We start from the raw sequence: 15650 nt of genomic DNA, 5'->3' as shown, positions 1-15650 counted from the left end.
CGCTCATGGCGAAGTTTGGAGTCAAGCTCTTGTTCTCATCATCATCGCACCCGCAAACGGATGGCCAAACGGAAGTGTTCAATCGAAGCCTCTCCACCCTCCTACGCGTCCTCGTGAAGAAGAACTTGAAGTCATGGGAGGAGTGCCTTCCTCACGCCGAGTTCGCCTACAACCGCGCCAAGCACAAGACTACGTCAAGGAGCCCCTTCATGGTCGTCTATGACTTCGAACCTTACACGGCACTCGACATACTTCCGCTTCCCCTCCACGAGCGCATCAACATGGACTTCGACAAGCGCACCGCCGCCGTCAAGAAACTACATGAAGAGACAAGGGCAACCATACAAGAACATGTTCTTCGTCAAGCCAACCGCATCAACGCCAAGAAGAAGGCAAGAATATTCGAAGAAGGAGACCTCGTTTGGATCCACCTCCGGAAGGAACGGTTCCCTCGTGAGTGCAACTCCAAGCTCAAGCCAAGAGGAGATGGCCCCTTCAAGGTCCTCAAACGCATCAACAACAATGCTTACGTCATCGACATACCGACATCCAAGTACTTGGTGAGCAACACGTTCAACGTCTCGGACTTGTCACCCTATCATGGAGATGAGGAGGTGCAAGAGTCGAGGACGACTCATTACCAAGGGGGGGAGATGATGTAGCCCCGGTCACCGACGTCGCTACACCAAGACCAACATGTCCCCCAAGTGGACCGATGACACGAGCCCGAGTTAAAGCTCTTCATGATGAGGTGAACTCGCTCCTTACCACCCTTGATCTCGGTACCCCTTTGGATGGATTACTACCTCATGCCGACGTGCTATGTGTCATTAGGTACAAGGAGCATCAAGATCACGGAGAGGAGGACACACCATGGTCAAAGGGAGGAGAGGAGCAGCTGGACGTGAAGATGGACATGGAGCTGGACCGAAAGTCGCCCGAAGAGCACAACGAAGAGAAGTTGGCCGGCCGGTCCAGAACCCGGTCTGACCGGCCTCCTGACCGGGTCACCCGGTCCAAACCGGATTTCCCGCTTGTGCCATCCGGGCGCTATCCCGGGGCCCCGGAACCCCGTCCGGTTGCCGCCCGGTCCAGGGCCCGGTCTGGACCGGCCTGCCCGGTCCCAGGCCCGGTCTGACCGGCCTCCTGACCGGCCCGCACGACTTAAGTCACCCAAATCGGCCCGAATCTGTTTCACTTGTACCTTTTCGGCCCATGACGCCTTGTAAGACTATATAAGCCCCCAGGACGCCCCTTGACCTCTTTAGACTTGTTTTGAACTCAAACCTACCTTTGAGCTTAGTCTCCCTTGGGTATCATCCCTCTGTAATCAAGGCACCTTGGTTGTTGACTTTGATCTTATTGAGTGAGATTCTAGTACAAGTTACTCTCTCTCCCTCACCAAGCTCTTCCTCTCCAACCCCAATCTCTCTCCGGGAATTCTGCCACGGCCTCTTCCTCGGAGATTCTATTGGCATGGTCCATCGAGCCACGGAGGTAAGCATCGGGTGTATCGGGTTGGTGTGCGTGCGTGAGTCTCGGAGTTCCTCGTGTTCGTCGTGTTCTTCGTGTTCCTCGCGTTCTTCCATCTTCCCCCTTGGTTTCGAAGTCAATCCGCGAGATCGGGCCACACACGGGGTCTTAGACCTCATCACTACTCGCCTAGAAATTTATGGAGACTCGAACTTGGTGGTGCAGCAGTCGATGAACTTGTGCGACGCAGTTAGTGACAACATGATCGCTTATCGGCAGCTGTATCAGAATATGGAGGCTAAATTCGAAGGATGCGAGCTCAAACATATTGGCAGAGCCAGTAATGAGGAAGCCGACACTTTGGCAAACATCGGGTCTACATGCTCCCCCATCCCAGACGGAGTGTTTTACAAAGTGATCGCTCAACGATCAATAAAAGAAAAGACGTCGGCACCTCCAAAATCATCGGCTGATGAATTAGAGGCAAGCTCACAGCAAACTCCTTCGGCTGAAGAATCTCCAGCCCCTCCTGCCGAACAAGTCCTCCTCCTCGAGCCATTATGGACCAAACTGTTCCTAGCATATCTGACAAAACAAGAGCTGCCAGAGGACTCTGTAGAAGCTAGGCGAATCGTCAGACGTTCAAAAGCTTTCACCGTGATAAATGGTGAGCTTTACAAACGTAGCATCTCGGGAATCTTCCAAAGGTGCATCGCCATTGACGATGGAAAAGCACTGTTGCGTGAGATACACGAAGGAACCTGCGGGCACCATGCAGGGAGCAGGGCCCTTGTGGCCAAAGCCTTTAGGGCAGGATTTTACTGGCCAACGACAGCGTCGGATGCTAGGGACCTAGTCATGAAGTGCGATCCCTGCCAACGTTTTTCATCAAAACCACACGCTCCTGCAACGGATTTAATGACAATACCCTTGGCATGGCCTTTCGCTCAATGGGGACTCGATCAAGTTGGACCGCTGCCAAGATCGTCACCCGGAGGACACACGTACTTATTGGTCGCAGTCGACAAATTCACTAAGTGGATCGAGGCAGTACCTGTACGAAACCAAAAAGCCAAAACAGCGGTTCGATTCTTCAAGGGAATAACTTGTCGATTTGGTATGCCCCACAGCATCGTCACAGACAACGGCTCCAACTTTGATTCCGAGGAGTTCATGAAATTTTGTGATGACGGAGGAATCAAATTGAAATTCGCATCAGTTTCTCACCCCCAGACCAACGGCCAGGTGGAAATGATCAATGGCCTAATAGGAGATGGCCTCAAGAAACGCCTTAAAGGCGCAGCTGGAGCCTGGGTCGAAGAGTTACCATCCGTGCTCTGGAGTATGCGTACCACGCCCAACAGGTCGACTCAATACACTCCATTCTTCTTGGTGTACGGAGCCGAAGCAGTCTTACCAGCCGACGTCCAATTTGAAGCTCCTCGAGTGACAGCATACACAGAGTCTTCCTCCAATATCGCGCTGCAAGATGCTGTCGACCTCCTCGACGAAGCACGGGACATCGCCTTGGCAAGAACAACGGTATACCAGCAAGCGCTGAGAAACTACCACAGCCGACGAATACGCAGTCGAAGCTTCACTGTTGGGGATATGGTACTTCGGCTGAAGCAAAAAATGACCCCTGAAGCTAGAATCTCCATGGGAAGGACCATACATCGTCACTGAAGTGATACCAGGAGGAGCCTATCGGCTCAAAAATCCAGCCTCAGGAAAAGACGTCGAGAATCCGTGGAACATCGCGCAGTTGCGACGGTTCTATACATAGGACACGATTGTTTTTAATTAACGGCCTATAGAGTTGCTTTACATTATGAATAAAGATCTAATCAGATTTTCTACCTTTTTCTTGCTTCAGGCTTTGGCACCCGAACATAACGTTTGGAGTCCTTGCAATCGGCTCTAACTCCCATCGGGAGCGTTGGCTTATATAGTGTCCTTAATTAAATACTCTCAGCGAGAGCTAAGATTAATGACACACAAAAACAACCAATCCAAGCCTCGAAAAATATGCGAGAGCTGCAGTCGATGGTTACATTATCACGAGATAAGGCTCAAACCGGTGCACCGCGTGACGAAGCCAAGCTCTCGAATAAATTACATATCGACTTCGCAATAACATTGCATAAAATTCAACGAAGTCATCGAGAAAGCAGGTTGAACTGATCACTCAGCCGCACTCGACAATAAAATATCAATCAAACTAACATAGCGTGCAGCGTACGCAGTAAACAATCTTATGCAGATACAAGGTTATTACATTCATAATCGGGTTCCCCGGTCCCAGTGGGCCTTCAGCTCCTTTTCAAGGCACGATTCCATCCAAGAAACGACGGTGTAATCAGGACCTCTAGCAACATCATAATACTGGCTTAAATCCCTTTCAGTATTCGCTACGGCTGTCAAGTCTAAAGATGGATGGCACACCAATATTGAAGCAAAGGCAAGTTCAGCACCAGCCAGAAGCTCTTTCCGTACCAGCTGTCGAATCCTCTCAGGAGACTTGAATCGGGTGAACAAGCCAGATAAGGTTTCGGGTGCTTGGTCCAGAGGAAACAAGGAGTTCCAAACCATCGTGAGATGGGCATAGTACTTATCAAAGTAATAATGCGCCTTCATCACCCGGTACTTAAACTTCGCCATGACGACAACCTTCGGATGATGCAGCCACAGACCATGTGTTGGATGTGCAACATCGGTCATCGCCTCAACTTCTTCATGGATCTTTTTGTCCTCCTCAGCCGCATCCGAAGCTACAACTGGAAAAGGAACGAATGTCAAGTAAAAGAACATTCAAGCTATGCCAGAAGGCAGGCTAATACTTACAACTCAAACTTTCGGTAGCAACATGAAGACCATCGAGAGCGTATTGTTCGACAGCAGTCGCTATCTCTCCCTTTTTCTTCACCAAGGCAGCCATCGCACGAAGAGAGGTGATGTCTTTATTTAGACAGGACACCTGATCACGTAAACGACGAACAAGGTCTAATTCGTCATTACTCGAAGGGTTCGGAAAGAGCTCGGCACGGGAAGAAGATGAAGGAATCTGCAATACGGTCTTCAGTTCAGACTAAACATTAATATAAAAACTCCCATCGGGAGCATTGAGCACACATCATACAGACAAAAGGATGTTTAAATTGGCAACAGAGCCGAATTTTTGGAGTTACGGATGATCTTATGTACAACAAGTCAAGTAAACAGTTCAAGGAATTGCCGACGATGAACCAGGGAAAGATTCAGGAACAGGTCCGGCTTGCGCTTCATCCACCAGCTTCAGAAGTCGGTTGGCACAAGTTATTGCCGATCTCTTGAAAGGCTCAAGATCGACTAGATGGTTTTCATCATCGACAGACAGTGCCTTAGAAAACTCCTCCAATTCCGACCCCATTCCATGACCCATAAGCAACTGAAAAGTAAGAACCGCTCCAATCAAGCGGCTGCGGCGTTTCAGTACCTCCACAGGCTCAGAAGGATCGACAAGGAAAGCTTCCGCCATCTCGTCGAGAGTCTTGTCCAACGTCATCTTCGGGAAGATCATCGAGTATAGCTTCGACAGGGCTCCCTTAGACTTTTGCAGCAGTTTAAGGATTTGGGTATTGGACTCAGTGGCAAGTGACAAAGCGTCGGCTGTGGAATCCTCCCGGAGCTGATGGCGTCGGCTGACAGTTATGTTGGCGGCCTCTGAAAGAGAGACTTATCAGCAATCAATAAAGAAACATCAAGAAAGAAGCGGAATACCATAAGGGTTTTTACCTAATAAATTCTTGACGGATTCACGGAGGACACCTTCCTTCTCATCGATTGCAGCCGCCGCTGCACGCCTGGCATCTTGATCATCCTTCATCTGACGCTTCAGCCTCTTCACTTCTTCCTTCAACAAGGCGTTCTCATTCTTGGCATCAGTAGCAAGCCTGTTGGCTTCAACCACCTGATCAGCCGAAGATTTGACGGCCTTTCGAAGTTGGGAGTTTTCGGCTTCAAGGCGAGTAAACTGCTCAGCAAAGTCCGCCACGGCGTCGACTGTAGCGTAAATCGGCTGCAGCCAGGAAAAATCAAGAGGAGCCAGACGATAGAAACTTGGCAAAACCAGGTAGATTAAGTACTTACATGATCACGACCAGCTGACGGGGTGGGAGCGTCATCAGGAGGGATAACTCTCGATACTGGGACCTTCTCCACACCCGTTCGTGAAGGAGGTGTCGACTTGGCGGGAGAAGGATTTGACTCCTTAGCCGATGCTGCTTTCACAGAGGCAAGCTTGGCCCTCTTCGCGAGAGGAACATCGTCATCGGAGCTACTTAAGTATAATACATAGTTAGCATGAAGGATGACGGGAAATAGATTAAAACAAAAAGAGTATAGATGCTCACAGATCCAGGTCATCTTCGTCCACGAAGAAACTTGTTGAACTCTTCTTAGCAGGAGGAGGCGAAGCAGCTTCGTCGGCATCATTATCTCCTCCTCTAGGACTTGATTCAGCCGAAGTGATAAGGTCATCGTGTACCTGCTTGCGACGCCTGCTCCTGAGGAAGGTGTCATCTTCGGCAGCTTCCTCCTCCTGGACATCGCTGTCCTCAAGAACGTGCTGAACGTCCTCGGTTCCCTCAGAATCATCATCGTCATCCTCCAATACCACGCCGCTCTCGGGTGAGGGAAGATAGCATTGGGCAACAATGGGAGCCTGCAGAAGGAAAGAAACTTGTAAGGCACAGACAGGAAAAGAAATAATAACAATAAACAAGGAGCAGTAAGGTTACCTCGGACGGGAGGTGTTTGAGATCATAAGGAGGACGAGCCGACGTCAAGACAATGGTGTCCTTCGTACTAAGGCATGTTAGGCGATGAACTTCGTCTCGAAGCTCATCTGTCGACAGGTCGGCAGAATTGATCCTTGACTTGTCGCTTTTGCCAGTGTAAAGCCACATCTGGTGAGGACGGGACATCAGTGGCTGCACTCGATGTTGTAGGAACACTGGAACTACTTCAGTGCCGCACATCGTCAGGCCTCCTGTATTCTTCAAAGTAACTATCTGCTCAAACAGTTCATCGGCTGTCGCCTTTTCTTCGGGAGAAAGGGTGTTTTGCCAAGATTTCTTCTTTTGAGCTACCAAGACATCATCCCGAAGAGGGAGATTTGAACGCCGCCCAGGAACGGCGGGATCTCGCAGGTAGAACCACTTGTTGTGCCAGCCCTGGACGGATTCCTTCATTGGATAGTCGAAGTAATCGACCTCCGTCCTGACGACGAAGCCAACGCCACTAACAACGGGGGGGCCATTGCTGTCGTTGTGGCGTTTCACATAGAAATCTTCCTCCAAAGGCCCCAGTGAGGCTCAATGCCGAGGAAGGCCTCACAGACGGTAATGAAAATGGAAAGGTGGAGGATGGAATTTGGGGTCAGCTGCCAGAGCTGAATCCCATAGAAGAAAAGGAGGGAGCGAAGAAACTCGTGGGCTGGAAGAGAAAGGCCACGGAACAAGAAAGCAGCGAACATGACAGTGAAGCCATTCGGGGGCTTTGGGCGAGAGACCGAACCTGGGAGACGAATGTCATCCTCAGATGCGGAGATGAAGCCGAGAGCGCGGATTTTGTTGATGTCGCGGTTGGAAATCGCGGAGGCGCTCCAATCACGGCTAACTTTGCCCGCCTCCGACGTACTGCCGCTCTTCTTCTTGCCCATGGTGAACGGAGCTTCTGACGAAGAGGTAGAGGAACAGGAAGGCTTGAAGGAGAAGATGAGCAGTAAACAGGGTAAAAGATAAAAAAGAGAGGAGGCTCCCTATTTATCCAGTAAGAATTTGCGCCCAATCGCGGCCATAACTCCACAAAGCATCGTGGGGAGTGGGGCAGATCTGACTGTACACGTGGCGCTTGAAGAAGGAGTGGAACCGGCGGCCCATTATTCCCACGTCGCGCGAAAATCGAGGAGACGCCTCGATCGCCATGCGTGCATTGATCAAGCCCTAAAACCTGCCTACGCAGAGCTAGGGTGGGCCCGTTAGGTCAAGTCCTGTCAATCGGCCCACAGCAGTTACACGTCAGGTCAAGTCCTGTCAATCGGCCCACAACAGTGACGTCATATAAAAAAAAAACACAGAAGCATCCGAAGGAAAAAATGAAAAGTTATCGGGTGAAAGACTTGAGTCTACGCACAGATTGCAAGCATCTGTACCTAGACTCGGGGGCTACTCCCATCGGGAGCGCTGACGCGCACCCAATAAAATGAAGACTCGACAGAATGAGCAGTCGAAGGAAGAAGGATTGAGTCTGCACTCGGTTACAAGCGCTTGCACCTAGACACTCCCATCGGGAGTGCATGATGCACACCCAATAAAAGTTTTTTGCACTCCAGGATCATGCCCGGGGACTTGATTCTGTGTAGGGTAACGTTGTTTTGCCATCGGCAGTTAACCAACAAAAGTTGGGCACGTTACTCATTATCCTTTGCATAAAGAAAATATATCGGATGACCTATGAAGACCTGTGAAAAACATCGACAGAGGAGAATATTCGAGTGGTACAACTTGAGTCTACGCACGGATTACAAGCATCCGTACATAGACTCGGGGGCTACTCCCATCGGGAGCGCTGACGCGCACCCGATAAAATGAAGACGGAGCAAATTCAAGATGAGCAAAGAACATCAGGAGAAGAACATCAGGAGAAGACATGCATTAGTCTCTACCCAAACTATCTTCGGCTAGACACTCGGGGGCTACTGACGTGGGCACTACCCTTCGAGTAACCGACGTTGCCCTATCTTGTATTGACTAATTGGAGGCCCATGAAGACACCCGAAGGCTAGATGGGCCACCTGGACAGCGCACCGGAAGAAACCTTGGCAGGCAAGACAAGGAAGCGGTCAACAAGGAAAGATTAGAACTAAAAGTACTGTAAACCTAATCGTACTCGGTTAGGACCCTTGAGACCTGGCCTCCTATATAAAGGCCAGGAGAGGGGCTGCCGAGGGACACGAACAATCTTAGCGATCATAGCCAGCAAAAGCTTGGAGCTAGGTAACCCTAGCGATAGCAATCTCGCCGAGATCTCAGCCGAACTATTCGACACCCCATTGTAACCCATTGTCTTCATAATCAAGAACAGACATGCATGACGTAAGGGTTTTACCTCATCGAGGGCCCCGAACCTGGGTAAATCGCTCTCCCCGCTTGTCTGTGAACCGATGTCTCGTATCAGCTTGCAGGATTCCATCAACCCTAAGCCCCTATAGGAGGGCATTGGCGAGGAGTACCCTCGACAGTTGGCGTGAGCAAGTATGGGTATCCTCAAGTGTCGAAGAATCCAATGCAAATGCCATAGATGAAATTAGAAATCCCAAGAAGAGCAACTTTTTGTGTGACAAGTGGCGCAAGATGCATAAGGTGTCTCTCACATGTATGACATGGTCCTTGAGATTCTCGAAGTGTATGATGAAAGCATCAAGACATATAACAACCATTGTGCCAACAAGATGTGTCAAGATATGTTGCATAAGAGACAAAAGAGGTGACGAGGCATTGGTCCCAAACGGAAGCTCGACAAGACAAGCCGGAAACACACGATGGCGAAGGCGTTTGGGAACATACCCTTTGGCGTGAATCCCATGGGTTGGATCATGTATCTCGTCCGTGTTGGGGTAGCTCTCAATTGCGCGTTTCGTGAGCTCATGCTCCGTAGCGGTGGAAGTTGTCATTCGGGTACCTATACACATACAAGAGAAAACAAAAAGCGTGTGTGCATGGTAGAGGAACGCATCATCCATCATGATGGTCCATGTTTTGTGCACATCACCATTAGTGTCAATCAAGATAGTATGAAATGCATGGCGATGGTGCATATGGCAAGAAGGTGCATTCATGGCATGTGGTAACTCATGATCATCAAAAATAGAGAAGGCTATGGGGGCCATCTCATGGACAATGAAATAAGCATTTTTGCATACCAAGCATAAGAAAGAGCAATTTTTCACAACCTTGGATGCAAGGATTATGGAGTATTGCAAACATGTAGGGCAAAGCATGCGAAAGCTAATGTCATCATTGTCGACAACACATGTGAAAGAGCAAGTAGTCCTCATATCGCAAGCAAGAGGAAACATGCCATCATTTTTCATGTCCACAAGGGGGATCATGGTCTCATCAATACCTTTGGTTTTACCTTGGTAGTCCGACTCATTTGATGTAGGTATTGTGGTAGTTGTATGCTCCACATGGTTGACATCGTCATCGTCATCGAAGCATGGTGTGATGTGACCTTCTTGTACCATGTACATGTTCTTATCCATCATCGGCGCTTCAACATCCATGGAACCTAGTGCAACATGAGGAGACACAAAAGAGGGAGGGGTTAAGGTGTTAGCAAAAGCGATGGCCTCCATGGACCTATCATCTATCTCTCGCAACTCACTCGGTGTCTCACTCATCTCCTCCAATTGGAAGCACTCAACCTCACATATGGGGTGGAAGTCGCTCACTCACTATCGGTGGCACTCAAGTGGGCTAAGTGGCTCTCATGCTCACATGGGATTGGTACCAACTCATCAATCAAGCATATATGAGTAGGCTCGATTTTCTCATCTCCATGCGCCTCCAGTGGTGAAGGGAGAATCCCATGCTCACCCTTCTCAACTCCATCGCCTCCCAAGTCGTCCTCAAGAGGTAGCGCCATAGTGTCATTGAGAGCTATGCTCGGATCAACTTCACCCTTGAGTTGGCCTTGTCGATCTTCATCTTGAAGTGTGGGCGCTAAATGCTTCTTGGTGGCTTGGGCTTGTAGCTTGTCGAAGTAGAGCGTCTTGGCGCTTGGCGTTGTGCATTGTCATGCCACGTGACCCTTGGCCTTGCACACCTCACATAGGAGATTGGGACATTCCCGTGGAGGGTGGCCGTGTTGCTTGCACTTGTAGCATCGGAGTCCATAGGCATGTGACGAGGTAGGGGCCATTGTGGTGGTGGCACAAGATGTCGGAGTCGCCTTATGTTGCTTGTGGCGCCTTGTGGAGCTTGTAGACGAGTGTCGATGACGATCATGTTGGGGACGCTCTTGATGCTCCATATGATGCCCTTGATGTCGATGATCTTGTGCATAAGCACTCTCATGGTGGCGCCTTGTAGAGCTCGGAGACGTGTGTCGATGGAGACCATGAGGTGATGGTGGTCGACGACGAACATGAGATGGTGTATGTCGATGAAGATCTTGTTGGGGACGCTCTTGATGATCCATGTGACGAAGACGATGTAGATGATCATGTGCATAAGCACTCTCATGGTGGCGCCATCTTGGAAGTCCTCTATCTTCATATGTAGCTCCATTGGCCAAGCGGGGGTGTAATGCCCCACTTTTGCAAACTTGTTTAGTTGTCCTTATTGCAAAAATTAGGGGGAACAAAAACTTTTTCTATAGACTAATTAAGATGAATTGCCTTGATCTATTTGTTATGATGAATTGCCTCGATCTGTTGGTAGATGTATTGTCTTGATTTCTTGTTGAGTTTTGCTTTGAGCCACCTCTTAGAACAACACCTCTAGTGGTTAAACCAGCAACTCACCAAATAAACACATGTGTGGCTTAGGAGGAATTGTTTTCCTTCTTACTACATCAAGCTCTTCTTCTGATGATAACATGAGTGTGCCATCATGATCTTCCTCTTTGTGGTACAAGATAGCTCAATCATACTTAATTCAAAACTTGGGATCATCTACCCCTAGCTACATCCCTCTCTTATACCCACTCGTCCTTGTTGGTTTTGAGGCCATGTCGACCATCTGTGTTGACATGCTTAAAATGTCCAGACTTTGGCAGTTAATTTCTAAGCAACCACAACTGTTATTGGTAGCCTCAATACACGGATCTCATCTATGCAACACCCTCTTCAATCTCCATGTCTTTCATGTCTCAGTCAATCCTTTCAGCTCATATATTCAACTTGATCTTATACCCTATCCAGTGTTTCAGCACTAGATCACTTCTTCCTCTTTTGCTTCTTGTTTTTATTTTAATTCAAGTTTAATCTTCACAAAACCAAGAGTGGGAATGATGGGTACATTTTGTAGCCACCATCTACCCTTGAGAACACTCCTCCCTAAATTAGTTTTCCCTCCTCAAAAACCCTATTGTTTTCCTTCTCTAGTTTTGATCACAAAACTACTTCTAGTTTTATAACTCTTTTCAAGATATTTCTTCAAGGAAAACAAGGAACTGAAATGGGTTTTGTTTTCTCATCCCATTTCCACCAAGTACTGGTTTCTAAAACATTATTTTCTATCTTGCTTTCTTTTTATCAAAAGGCTTGTTTATGATACCTATACCATTTCTTGTTTTTTCCTCTTGCTTATTTTTACATTGGAGAAAAACTCTACTTTACTTGAGAAAGTAAGTAGAATATTTTGAACCCCTATGTTCCAACTAGTTTTATCTCAACATTTTCAAAATTCCATTCCACTTGAGTTCATTCCCAATTGTCCCTAGACAATTGAGGTGTTTCAAATACTTTTCAAATGAGTTCTATTTCAAATGGCAACACTTGCACATCTTATGCACACCTCTGATCTACCACATTGTATTCCCCCATCCTCCAATTCTTGATCAAATGGATGATCATTTGATACCTTCAAATCACTCCCAATTGACCTCTCATTTGAAGAGCAACTTATATTTCATCATACCCATCTCAATCCTCTATTCTTTTCCATTATCACATTGACCTCATGATTGATGATTTAGGTCACCATATTCATCCTTGTGAGTATATGGTTACTTCACTCACCATCTTTCATAGCCTTGATCTACCATCGTCCAAACCACCACCATCACCCCCATCATCTCTTGGCCAATTTGACAATTTGATCAAAGTACTTTATTCTTCAACATAGGCACCAATGTTTATTATCACCTCTCCCCCAAATTTGAATACATCACCAAGCCACTTTTGGCTAATCATCCCCAACACTCAACTTGGCCGACATGCATGAAAGGGCATTGCACTTTGCTTGTCCTCTTGTAATGTCAAGTAGTAGCCGGCCATGACAAGATTTTGGCATGCATGAGCTGAAATTTCTTCATCTCCACTTTCTTCTCTTACAAGTCTTGCCTCCCACCTAACTCAATCACTAAATGGAAAGCCACCCACCTTAGCCAATCACAAAGGAGGCAGCCAACCCCCTCTCCCTCTATAAAAACTCCTTGGCCGGCCACCACCTCCACCTTTGGCTTCATTTTTCACTCCCCACTCACTCCTCCACCTTATCTACACCCTCATAACTCTCTCCTACCTCTCCCCCACGAAAATGGTGCTCATCCTAGCTCCATGGCCGGCCATGGCCATGGAAAGCCACCAAGATGAAGCTCTCCCCCTCCCTCAAGCTTCCCCTCACCATGAGAGCATCCCTCTCACTCTCTTCTCCCCTAATCTTTGATGAATCCAGCCCTATTTCTCCTTTCTCCTCTCACAATATTGGATCTTGATGCAGGTGCATGTTGGTCCAAGCATGGAGAAGCTTGAGCTATCCTCAGATCTGAAGTTCTAGAGCAAAGTTCGTCCAAATCCCTGCAGTAATTTCTGCTACCTTGTTGTTTCAGATTCTGGTACGAACTTGTAAAATCCGCCGGATCTCGTGTGCAGATCCAAATCGAGTGATTCAAAGTTCCACAGATAGGTATTGAAAAGATCTACAACTTGGCGTTGGTATCATCCTCAAATTCGTTACGGATTTTGCACGGTAAATAAAGATCTGTAAACATGGAGAATCACAGTTTGATAGATTCATCCCGTTTTACAAAACCTTTTTGAGCAAACTCAACTGTGGGTGAAAGCCCTCTTCAATACCTTCATTTTGGCAGTGGTTTCACTTCGATTGACCTGCTGAAACTGAAATGGTTCGCAGATCAATATCTGGTCAGATCTGACTTTGCCGAATTAAACCAGGAGATTGGAAACGAATTCTTGAATGAAACCAACTGGGTAAGAACCACCTATTCAATACCTTTCAGATGCAGCAGACCTCATATTTTTGTGATTTGTGTATGATTTTCGGTGAATTAAACTTGTTCTGTGTGATCTGCAGACATGGCTGTTAGCTTTTAAATCACCAAAAATCCATTTTTGAACCTAATTGAGTGATTCCAATTCTGTAGGATTACTGAATGTTTTCTTAATCATCTCAAACAAGTTTCAAACCATTATCTGTTCTGCAACTCCTTAGTGAAAGCAAATGGTACAGACATGCAGTAAACTTGTAAATCCATTTGTGAGAGTTTCAGAAACAATTTGAACCCAAATCCAATTGTGTTTGCTTCTCTGTTTAAATATCTTTCAAATGCCATTGGACTCATATTTTTAGGATTTTTCTACAATTTATGGCTTACAGATCTTGTTTTCTCTACAGTCAGATTCCAAGAAATTCCTAAAATTATAGGTTTAATATTTTTGGGTGTTTCAAATTGGGTTAGTCTTGTATTAGTACTGGCCATCTAGAAAAAATATTATTATTCTCTGTTAATACATATTTGTTGCTGTTAGTAATGTATATGTGTGACATGCATTGTTGAAGCAAAACTTTTCGGTTTATTTAAAACCCTTGACCAACTCTTTTTAGTAGAGATGGGCAACCTTTGTTTTATGCTTGCAAAACAAAACCTCTGCAATTTAACATTAGCTCTTTTGTTTTGCTTAAGTTTTCAAATGGTGGGGCATATCATTTGCTTCCTATTCTTGTGTAGTGTTTTGTAAGCTTTATAAAATAGAGAGAATGATTGTCCGCTTTTCCAAAAATGTTTCAAATTATAATGTGCATGTTTTTGATGCCAAACTAATGCATTTGTCATCTCTATGGTGTTATCTACCAGGGGATATTTGGTTTATACCAATTGCTAATTTGTGATGCACTCATACCTTTACTAGGTAAATAAATGGGGTTTTCTAAATTAAAACTCTTAAAGTTGTTTTGTGGTATCTATAGGTCCTTAGTATGTTATACCTTGGCTGCATGGTTAGTTGTTTATTGATGAATGTTGTCTTGTTGATGCAATGTGATTGATTGTGTTCCTTTTATATTTTCCGGCGATAGATGCGAACAATTCCGGAGAAGAAGAAGAAGTGGAATCGGACGAGGATTTTATTTATGTTGTTGGGATTCTTATATTGATGGAGTTGAAGAAGTCCAGGGACAAATAAGCCAAGGCAAGCCATCTTTTGATCTCTGATTCGGTGTCTAGTTGGATGTCATTTGTTGATGTCCAAAGCACCTTAATTCTATGTGTGCTATTCTCTCTATTTATGTCATCTATGTGTGATTGCAAGTGGGGTACTCCCTATTGGTGATACTCCACTATTGTCCTTGTGTTATGGCATGCATGGTATCATGGCCGTGCTATTCTTCTTGGTTATCTTGTATGCTCGACTTGAGCATGCTCCATCTCAAGATAGTAACTTACACCACACCCACCACTTGTGTAGTATAGAGGTATCAATGTCATGATCTTGGTGTATTCTCAACTTGAGAGGAGTATGCCGTGTACCCAATGAAGAGTATGTTGGATAGTGATACTCCACTATCTAAGTTATATTTTTAGCACCACAAATCTGAAAGTATAATCCTCCTTGTGTGGTCATAGTACATGCTTACCCTAAGCAAGTATGATCCACTCCTTTACCCCTTTTCACACCATCTATGGCGTGATGACTCTCATCTCGGCCGTAGTGCAATAGTAGTTCAACTCATGAAACTTTAGGTTGGGAACCCCTCAAGGTTTACCTTGTTGTAAATGTTTATGAAAACCTTGGGTGAGATAACCCAAGTGTATGGTTTATGAAAGCAAAGAATCTTGATAAAGATGTTTGGGAAAGTGTGCAAACTCTGCAGAGTCAAATCTATTCGAATAGCCACGTCCGCGGTCATGGACAAGTTGAAATGGCCATACTTAACCGGGGCTTGAGTTTTGTTTTGACAAATGCTTTGCAAAGAAAGTGTTGTGTTGGATGTACCGGAAGGGTACGGAAAAAGGGCGTGTGTTGACCATATGGAGATGGTCGTGGAAAAACTGAGACCAAGTGGGGAACTCTTTCCTAGTGTTTCATGAAGAGGAACTCTTTTTCAATAAAGATATAGAGATGTCATAGGTATCATTTGAAGTATCTTCTTCAATAAAGATATAGATAT

General features: G+C 46.4%; 1 long non-coding RNA gene across 1 annotated transcript; it reads left to right on the top strand.

Moving 5' to 3' along the window:
• Positions 1–12712: 12712 nt before the first annotated feature.
• On the top strand, positions 12713–14755 carry LOC127297774 (uncharacterized). Its single transcript, XR_011743779.1, has 4 exons — positions 12713–13025; positions 13115–13211; positions 13377–13453; positions 14559–14755. It is a non-coding gene; the product is annotated as an uncharacterized lncRNA (long non-coding RNA).
• Positions 14756–15650: the final 895 nt, after the last annotated feature.

This window comes from Lolium perenne, chromosome 1 (genome assembly GCF_019359855.2).
Source record: "Lolium perenne isolate Kyuss_39 chromosome 1, Kyuss_2.0, whole genome shotgun sequence".
Taxonomy (NCBI): Eukaryota; Viridiplantae; Streptophyta; class Magnoliopsida; order Poales; family Poaceae; genus Lolium; species Lolium perenne.
This window is presented reverse-complemented; position numbering and strand designations above follow the sequence as displayed.